This window comes from Chelonia mydas, chromosome 3 (assembly GCF_015237465.2).
Source record: "Chelonia mydas isolate rCheMyd1 chromosome 3, rCheMyd1.pri.v2, whole genome shotgun sequence".
NCBI lineage: Eukaryota > Metazoa > Chordata > Testudines > Cheloniidae > Chelonia > Chelonia mydas.
The window spans coordinates 2,765,666-2,775,475 of record NC_057851.1 but is presented as its reverse complement, the minus strand read 5'-3'; positions in this window follow the sequence as shown (position 1 = coordinate 2,775,475).

The following is a 9,810-nucleotide window of genomic DNA, read 5'->3' as shown; positions in this document are numbered from 1 at the left end:
ACCATCCCGATGAGTCGAAAGAATAGTAAATATGGCAGGCGACCAGCTTGGCTTAATGGTGAAATCCTAGCGGATCTTAAACATAAAAAAGAAGCTTACAAGAAGTGGAAGGTTGGACATATGACCAGGGAAGAGTATAAAAATATTGCTCGGGCACGTAGGAAAGATATCAGGAGGGCCAAATCGCACCTGGAGCTGCAGCTAGCAAGAGATGTCAAGAGTAACAAGAAGGGTTTCTTCAGGTATGTTGGCAACAAGAAGAAAGCCAAGGAAAGTGTGGGCCCCTTACTGAATGAGGGAGGCAACCTAGTGACAGAGGATGTGGAAAAAGCTAATGTACTCAATGCTTTTTTGCCTCTGTTTTCACTAACAAGGTCAGCTCCCAGACTGCTGTGCTGGGCATCACAAAATGGGGAAGAGATGGCCAGCCCTCTGTAGAGATAGAGGTGGTTAGGGACTATTTAGAAAAGCTGGACGTGCACAAGTCCATGGGGCCGGACGAATTGCATCCGAGAGTGCTGAAGGAATTGGCGGCTGTGATTGCAGAGCCCTTGGCCATTATCTTTGAAAACTCGTGGCGAACGGGGGAAGTCCCGGATGACTGGAAAAAGGCTAATGTAGTGCCCATCTTTAAAAAAGGGAAGAAGGAGGATCCTGGGAACTACAGGCCAGTCAGCCTCACCTCAGTCCCTGGAAAAATCATGGAGCAGGTCCTCAAAGAATCAATCCTGAAGCACTTAGAGGAGAGGAAAGTGATCAGGAACAGTCAGCATGGATTCACCAAGGGAAGGTCATGCCTGACTAATCTAATCGCCTTCTATGATGAGATTACTGGTTCTGTGGATGAAGGGAAAGCAGTGGATGTATTGTTTCTTGACTTTAGCAAAGCTTTTGACACGGTCTCCCACTGCATTCTTGTCAGCAAGTTAAGGACGTATGGGCTGGATGAATGCACTATAAGGTGGGTAGAAAGCTGGCTAGATTGTCGGGCACAACGGGTAGTGATCAATGGCTCCATGTCTAGTTGGCAGTCGGTGTCAAGTGGAGTGCCCCAGGGGTCGGTCCTGGGGCCCGTTTTGTTCAATATCTTCATAAATGATCTGGAGGATGGTGTGGATTGCACTCTGAGCAAATTTGCGGATGATACTAAACTGGGAGGAGTGGTAGATACGCTGGAGGGGAGGGATAGGATACAGAAGGACCTAGACAAATTGGAGGATTGGGCCAAAAGAAATCTGATGAGGTTCAATAAGGATAAGTGCAGGGTCCTGCACTTAGGATGGAAGAATCCAATGCACCGCTACAGACTAGGGACCGAATGGCTAGGCAGCAGTTCTGCGGAAAAGGACCTAGGGGTGACAGTGGACGAGAAGCTGGATATGAGTCAGCAGTGTGCCCTTGTTGCCAAGAAGGCCAATGGCATTTTGGGATGTATAAGTAGGGGCATAGCGAGCAGATCGAGGGACGTGATCGTTCCCCTCTATTCGACACTGGTGAGGCCTCATCTGGAGTACTGTGTCCAGTTTTGGGCCCCACACTACAAGAAGGATGTGGATAAATTGGAAAGAGTCCAGCGAAGGGCAACAAAAATGATTAGGGGTCTAGAGCACATGACTTATGAGGAGAGGCTGAGGGAGCTGGGATTGTTTAGTCTGCAGAAGAGAAGAATGAGGGGGGATTTGATAGCTGCTTTCAACTACCTGAAAGGGGGTTCCAAAGAGGATGGCTCTAGACTGTTCTCAATGGTAGCAGATGACAGAACGAGGAGTAATGGTCTCAAGTTGCAATGGGGGAGGTTTAGATTGGATATTAGGAAAAACTTTTTCACTAAGAGGGTGGTGAAACACTGGAATGCGTTACCTAGGGAGGTGGTAGAATCTCCTTCCTTAGAGGTTTTTAAGGTCAGGCTTGACAAAGCCCTGGCTGGGATGATTTAACTGGGACTTGGTCCTGCTTTGAGCAGGGGGTTGGACTAGATGACCTTCTGGGGTCCCTTCCAACCCTGATATTCTATGATTCTATGAAGCTTTGAACCAAGGAGTGAAAGACCCATCCCAGCTGTGGATGTACTCCAGAGACTTGTTTTGAACCTGCCGTTTATTCCATCACTGCTACAAGCCTGAACCAAGAACTTTGCCATTACTGTATGTAATTGATTCCATTGAACCAATTCTAGCTCTCATCTATATCTTTTCCTTTTATGAATAAACCTTTAGATTTTAGATTCTAAAGGATTGGCAACAGTGTGATTTGTGGGTAAGATCTGGCTTGTTTATTGACCTGGGTCTGGGGCTTGGTCCTTTGGGATAGAGAAAACCTTTTTTCTTTTACTGGGGTATTGGTTTTCATAACTATTCATCCCCATAACGAGTGGCACAGGTGGTGATACTGGGAAACTGGAGTGTCTAAGGGAATTGCTTGTGTGACTTGTGGTTAGCCAGTGGGGTAAAACCAAAGTCTTCTCTGTTGGTCTGGTTTGGTTTGCCTTGGTGTGCATAGAAACCGCAGCCTTGGGCTGTAACTGCCCTGCTTTAATTAATTTGTCCTGAATTGGCACTCTCAGTTGGGTCCCACCAGAACCAGCATTGTTACAGGGTTCCACTGGTGAATATGGGGGTTCCAGGGTGCTATTTTGAGGTACAGTGTCACAGTGAGCTTAAATATTAATTTACATGGCCAGATTCTGTGGTACAGTCAGCCCATTTGTGCTGCTCTGGGAGCTTGGTAGAGCTGGATTCTGATCATAAATAGCCAGTGGAGCATTCCCTCTGTGGAGGGGAAATGAAGCCATGGGTGGGCATGGAGCAGAGTTCGGATGCGGGTCTGTGTGATCTAGGCTGAGGTATGGACCTAACCTGGTTTCATGGAGTATGTTCTGGTTGATGTGTTATATGCTATATATTGATTAAAAATTAGGCAGAGTTGTGTTGAAAAAGTGTTGAACTCAATGCCACAGTGAATTGCAAGGGACACGTTACTGTTGGAAGTGCTGGTTTTTGGATGAGATGGAAAATCGAGATCCTGACTAGTTATAGTAATTAAAACCTTACAGCACTTTTCTTAAGACTTGGGATCATAGCCCCATGCCCTGGCAAAATTCCCTTTTGAAGAATTGCATTCTGTCTCCCTAATTTCCTCCTGCAGTTGCATATAGTATTCTTTACTTCCAGTCTCAGATTGCTGAATATTATTCCTTAATGCTGTTAAGCAGGTGCTAAGAGGCAGCTACATTTCAGCAAATGCTCAAGGGATCACTGTCTAGATTGTACAATATGTTGAGATCCTTTGAGCTGGTAGATGTAGAAATATTAAATTATTACTTACGACTTTTGATTTTCAGAACATGCACCTGTTGCTGTTTTCTTTTCGTTTCTTTCTCATTTAACTGATGAGCTGCTTGTTTATGTTAACATACATGGCTGTTAAATCTGAGGAATTATTGCACTGTGTGCACAACCTTTACCTGGGGAAGTGAATTACCTCTTGTCTTACTGATTTATTTGTAAAGAGTAAATGTTTGTCATTGCCAATTAATTAAAGTAATACTTGTTTCTGTACATCTGCCTGGATATGTGTCTCTGTTCTGTCTCTAGAGGATCTGCGAGACAACAGACAGGAGGGCTAACAATGTCAGATCATAATGGTCTGCACTTAAAGGGGCTGTCTAGGTTAGGAAAAGGGGTTGAGGTTAGGTGAGGTTAGCTGACACGTTAGCTAACCCCAACTTTGTCTAAATTAGACAAACCCAAAAAGGGTACTTGGCACTTAGCTCTTTATTTTGTAGAGGTTGGTTGTATTTTTTTTTTTTTTTGTACCTTGACAGAATCTCCCTTTTATGCTGTAATTACCACATGGTTTCCTGTAGAATATGCCAGCTAATGATGGAAGCTCCTGCCAATCCGAAGCAAAAGAGGACAGAGCCTGCAAATGTTCCATGCCAGTTTATATACAGAGTTAAATAAAGGTGTTCTCTACCTCCAGCTGATAGTTTCTCATCCCTGCTCTGTAGGAACAGTATTTCCATAGTCGTTGCTTTCCCCATGAAGGTCTCTTATAGAAAGCTTTATAAGTAGGGACTGCATTTTGGGAGGAAAGCCCCTGTGATAGATTGGTAATATCCTGGACAAACTGTAAGGAATTAAGATAAACCTTACTGAATTAGGGTTAATATCTTTAAGGTCTACGGTACTAAAAATGCAGTTGAGTATGCGTTATTGTGGAATTGAATGTAACTCCATTAGGAGGAGGGGGAGGCTAATGTCATTCCTCAGGTTATCAGCCCTTTGAACCAGCCTCTTGGAGAGATAAACATCTGTTACAGTGATTCTCAAACTTCCATGCACCAGGACCCCCTTCTGACAACAAAAATTATTACATGACCCTGTGGGGGGAGGGAAGCCTGAGCCCACCCAAGCCCCACCACTTCCGTTAGGGGTGCCAAAACCCGAGCCCCACCACCCAGGGCTGAAGACGAAATCTGAGCCTCACCACCACCGACCTGGGTGGTGGGGCTCAGGCTTCAGCTTTGGCCCCAGGCCCCAACAAGTCAGCCCTGGTGACCCCATTAAAACAGAGTCGTGACCCATTTTGGGGTCCCAAACCACAGTTTGAGAACCGTTGATCTATAAGTGGAATAAATAACCTTGTTTTAAACAGGCTCAGGGCCTTTTTCCTGATCCAGCAGACAGACAGGACGGCTGGTCCAAGGAAGGCCCCAATCCTTAAGGGAGGGTTGGAAGGACTGGGCCTGCTCCAGCCCCATAAGACTGTGTGCTTGCTCTAAGCGGAAGCTGTGATGAACTTGAAACCACAATCCCATGGGTGGGGTATTGAAGGACTGCTTCTGCCAGAACCTGTGTTAGGATTGGGGTGATCTCTGGTAAACTTATTCGCATGTGTGTAGGTTCTTTTGTTTTTAATGTTTTTTCTGTAGTGCTTTTATCTTAAGAATAAAACAGAATTATAACTGTAGGCAGTCACACGATTAACTGTCTCCGAAAAGAAAGCAAGCAGGCCTGCTTGGGCAGCCTGGCCCTGCTGGGAACAACACAGCAAAAGCAGGGAACTGTTCAACCTGGGAATACCCTGATAAGAGGGGAGGGAGATGAGGGTCTCCACTCAGGAGAGGTGACGGCCAGAGGGGCTGGAAGCCTGTGTGAGTGCCCTTTCCGACTCACTGAGGGGAAATAGAGGTGGTGTTGCTCTGAATGGTGATGGCACCCACTGTTTGACCCCTTAGCAAAATTTTCAAAATTTATGTTAACCTTTCCTAGAAAATGACTTACATCCTCCATCCCCCCCATGCAGTGATACAGTATCTTCTTGGGCTGTTTACTGATGATGTTTTGCCACTAGTGAATCAGAAAGGCAGTGGATTGAATCTTTGATGCTGGCTCAGGCTGATACCAAGACTGGAAATTAAAAGAACTTTCAGCTGAAATTTTGACCTGAAAGTCGCATGTAAAAATTTCTGTTTAAAACGTAATGTAGCTCTTAAGATGAAACCGATGATACACGTCAGCTAATCTTTAGCTCTTTGGAGAAAGGATCAACTTTAATTTACTTCTAAAACTTAACATAAGATATTAAACTCTTGAAATTGTTATCGCATTGTTTTGCTTGACTTTTATAATTTCAAATTCCAAGCTCTCCCTCCCATCTTAACTTTACTGTCTCTTTTTAGTAACATCCTGCTGGTTTTCTCAGTGATGCACACACAAAAGGATTCAATTTACTAGCCCTAAGGTGGTTTTTCTGTCTGCCAGAGCCATAAATTTCTCTTGGGATCTGAGAAAAAAGTAAATAAGAACAGCCATACTGAGTCAGACCAAAGGTCCTGTATCCTGTCTTCCAACAGTGGCCCATGCCAGGTGCCCCAGAGGGAATGAACAGAACAGGGAATCATCAAGTGATCCATCTCCTGTTGCTCATTCCCAGCTTCTGGCAAACAGAGGCTAAGGACAGCATCCTGCCCAGCCTAGCTGATAGCCATTGATGGACCTATCCTCCATGAACTTATCTAGTTCTTTTTTGAACCCTGTTATAATCTTGGCCTTCATAACATCCTCTGGCAAAGGGTTCTGCAGGTTGACTGTGCGTTGTATGAAGAAATACTTCGTCTTGTTAGTTTTAATCCTGCTGCCTATTAATTTCATTTGGTGACCCCTTGTTCTTGTGTTATGAGAAGGAGTAAATAACACTTCCTTATTTACTTTCTTCACACCAGTCATGATTTTATAGACCTCTATCATGCACCCCCTTAGTCATCTCTTTTCCAAGATGAAAAGCCCTAGATTTATTAATCTCTCCTCATATGGAAGCTGTTCCATACCCCTAAAGTAGTATAAGGGGCCTACCATCAATCAATGTAGGACCCTCCTCCTGGGCATCAGGCCCCGACTACCTGTCACCATAAGACCCGCCCCCTGCGGTATTACTTCCGGGGTCAAGGCAGACACATGATCAGAAGTAACGGGTGTCATTTGATCCCTCTAAGAACTCCTCCCACCACCCTCTACCAATCAGGATGGGTTTTGCGCCCCCCCCGGGCCTCCCCAAGAGGAGATTTGACCAATCGGGGGGAGTCCTGGGGCGGGGTGATCCATCTGGAAGTGGGTTGTGTGACCCCTCTAAGAACTCCTCCCACCAGCCTCTAGCAATCAGGATGGGTTTCAGCTGCGGAGGCCAGCCCTGAGAGCGAATTTAACCAATCGGGGGGAGTTCCGGGGCAGGGTGACCCGCCCAGAAGAGGGTCATGTGACCCCTGTAAGAGCTCCCCCTACTGCCCTCTACCAGTCAGAGTGCAGCATCGCCCCTGGAAGTCCCGGCATCGCGTGGAAGAGACCATTTTGTTTCAAGAATACGTGTTTCAGAAATTGTGGAAACGCTCAGAGGAAACATGCACTCCTTCACCACCCTGGGAGAACTTTGGACTATGTGGAGATATTTTACAGCCCATAACACTTTTCGCTACATTGATGTGTTACCTGACTTTATAAAGAGCTACAACCAGAGCTTTCACAGAACTATACATACCAGACCCGCTGATGTTAAACCTTCAAATTCTCTGAAGGTATGGAAAATGGTTTATGGAGACGGTTTTAAAATAAAACCAGTTGTTGCCCCTTTTAGAAAAGTCTCACATGGTTGCCTATCTAAAACCAAAGAAGCTTTTGAAAAAGGCTATGAACAAATGTTTACCGATGAGATATTCATAGTGGATGAAGCCTTAACCAGGGGCCAGAGACCTGTATACCAATTAAAAGATTACAAGGGTGAGACTGTTTTCTCCCACCGGCATAGAGTGGCTACACAGGAGACCTTACAGCATCACAGCTACTGCAGTACAGCTGTGCCACTGTAAGGTCCATCGTGTAGGCACAGCCTTAGTTTCCTCATTTCCTTCTGGCACACACCCACTAATGTCTGCGCTACCACACATATACAGCAATAAAGGTTTCACATTACCCTTGCCATTAAAACAGGGACAATATGGTACTGTGCAGCGTGAGATGCTGTCTCCTTTCCCTGTGAATCAGACACAGGGAACAGCAGCCAGGTGACATATTGCATGATCAGAATTACGAAAGCATGATCCACGTTTGTAACCGGGACCAATGTACAAATGGTGTGATAATTAGTTCCTTTCTGCTGCTATTCAGACAGTGAGACGGATGTTTTGTGTGCTGGCCCATAGAAAAGAAGGGACAAATGCTGGAATCAGAAGTTTATATGTGGGTTGAGAATGACAATTGCTAGCCATTGTGGGAGAAGGTTAACGTCAGTTGAGAATGAGTGGCGGTGGCTGGGATGATCACTCCGGGAGAAGAGGGGGGGGGCTGCAGATGGGAACCAGGAGCAGAATCCAGGGCTTGCATTTGGGCCTCAGGGATGGCAGTGAAGAGCGGTATACGGGGTAACAGTTGGGGACATGTAGTGACGAGCGGGAGAAGGGCTGGGAATGAGGAAGTGGGGGGAGATGGTTGGGAGCAGCAGCTGGGGGAGGCAATGGGTGGCAGTTGTTAGGGAACGCTCCTAGTGGCAGTTGGGTGAGGGACTGGGTGTAGGTGGCATTTGGGAGGGGTCATTGGTAGCAGCAATTGGGAGAGGGCAATATGCGGTAGTAGGGACCGGCCCTTGGGGAGGCACGGGATGCAGTTGGGGGTGGCAGAAAGGGAGTGTGTGACAGCTGGGGAGGGGAGCAGTTTGCGGGAGGGGAGTCTGAGGATGTTGGAGCGAGGAGCGAGTGGTAGTTGGGGGGGGTTGGGGACTGGAGCGTGTGGTAGTTGGGAGGGTTGGGGAGTGGAGTGGGCGGCTGTTGGGGGAGGGGAATGTGTGTGGCAGTTGGGGGTGGCGGTTTGGGGGAAGGGGGAGGGGAGGGGAATGTGTGTGGCAGTTGGGGGTGGCGGTTTGGGGGAAGGGGGAGGGGAGGGGAATGTGTGTGGCAGTTGGGGGTGGCGGTTTGGGGGAGGGGAGGGGAGCGGGCAGCAGTTGGGGGAGGGGAATGTGTGTGGCAGTTGGGGGTGGCGGTTTGGGGGAGGGGAGGGGAGCAGGCGGCGGTAGGGGGAGGGGAACATGTGTGGCAGTTGGGGGTGGCAGTTTGGGGGAGGGGAGGGGAGCGGGCGGCGGTTGGGGAGGGGAGGGGAGCGGGCAGCAGTTGGGGGAGGGGAATGTGTGTGGCAGTTGGGGGTGGCGGTTTGGGGGAGGGGAGCGGGCGGCGGTTGGGGGAGGGGAATGTGTGTGGCAGTTGGAGGTGGCGGTTTGGGGGAGGGGAATGTGTGTGGTAGTCGGGGGTGGTGGTTTGGGGGAGGGGAGGGGAGGGGAGCGGGCGGCAGTTGGGGGAGGGGAATGTGTGTGGCAGTTGGGGGTAGCGGTTTGGGGGGAGGGGGGAGGGAGGGGAATGTGTGTGGCAGTTGGGGGTGGCGGTTTGGGGGAGGGGAGGGGAGCGGGTGGCAGTTGGGGGAGGGGAATGTGTGTGGCAGTTGGGGGTGGCGGCAGTTGGGGGAGGGGAATGTTTGTAGCAGTTGGGGGTGGCGGTTTGGGGGAGGGGAGGGGAGCAGGTGGCGGTTGGGGGAGGGGAACATGTGTGGCAGTTGGGGGTGGCAGTTTGGGGGAGGGGAGGGGAGCGGGCGGCAGTTGGGGGAGGGGAATGTGTGTGGCAGTTGGGGGTGGCCGTTTGGGGGGAGGGGAGGGCAGGGGAGCGGGCGGCTGTTGCGGGAGGGGAATGTGTGTGGCAGTTGGGGGTGGCGGTTTGGGGGCAGGGGAGGGCAGGGGAGCGGGCGGCAGTTGGGGGCGGGGAATGTGTGTGGCAGTTGGGGGTGGCGGTTTGGGGGGAGGGGAGGGGAGGGCAGGGGAGCGGGCGGCTGTTGGGGGAGGGGAATGTGTGTGGCAGTTGGGGGTGGCGGTTTGGGGGCAGGGGAGGGCAGGGGAGCGGGCGGCAGTTGGGGGCGGGGAATGTGTGTGGCAGTTGGGGGTGGCGGTTTGGGGGGAGGGGAGGGGAGGGCAGGGGAGCGGGCGGCTGTTGGGGGAGGGGAATGTGTGTGGCAGTTGGGGGTGGCGGTTTGGGGGAGGGGAGGGGAGGGGAGCGGGCGGCAGTTGGGGGAGGGGAATGTGTGGCAGTTGGGGTTGGCGGTTTGGGGGGAGGGGAGGGCAGGGGAGCGGGCGGCAGTTGGGGGAGGGGAATGTGTGTGGCAGTTGGGGGTGGCGGTTTGGGGGAGGGGAGGGGAGGGGAGCGGGCGGCAGTTGGGGGAGGGGAATGTGTGGCAGTTGGGGTTGGCGGTTTGGGGGGAGGGGAGGGCAGGGGAGCGGGCG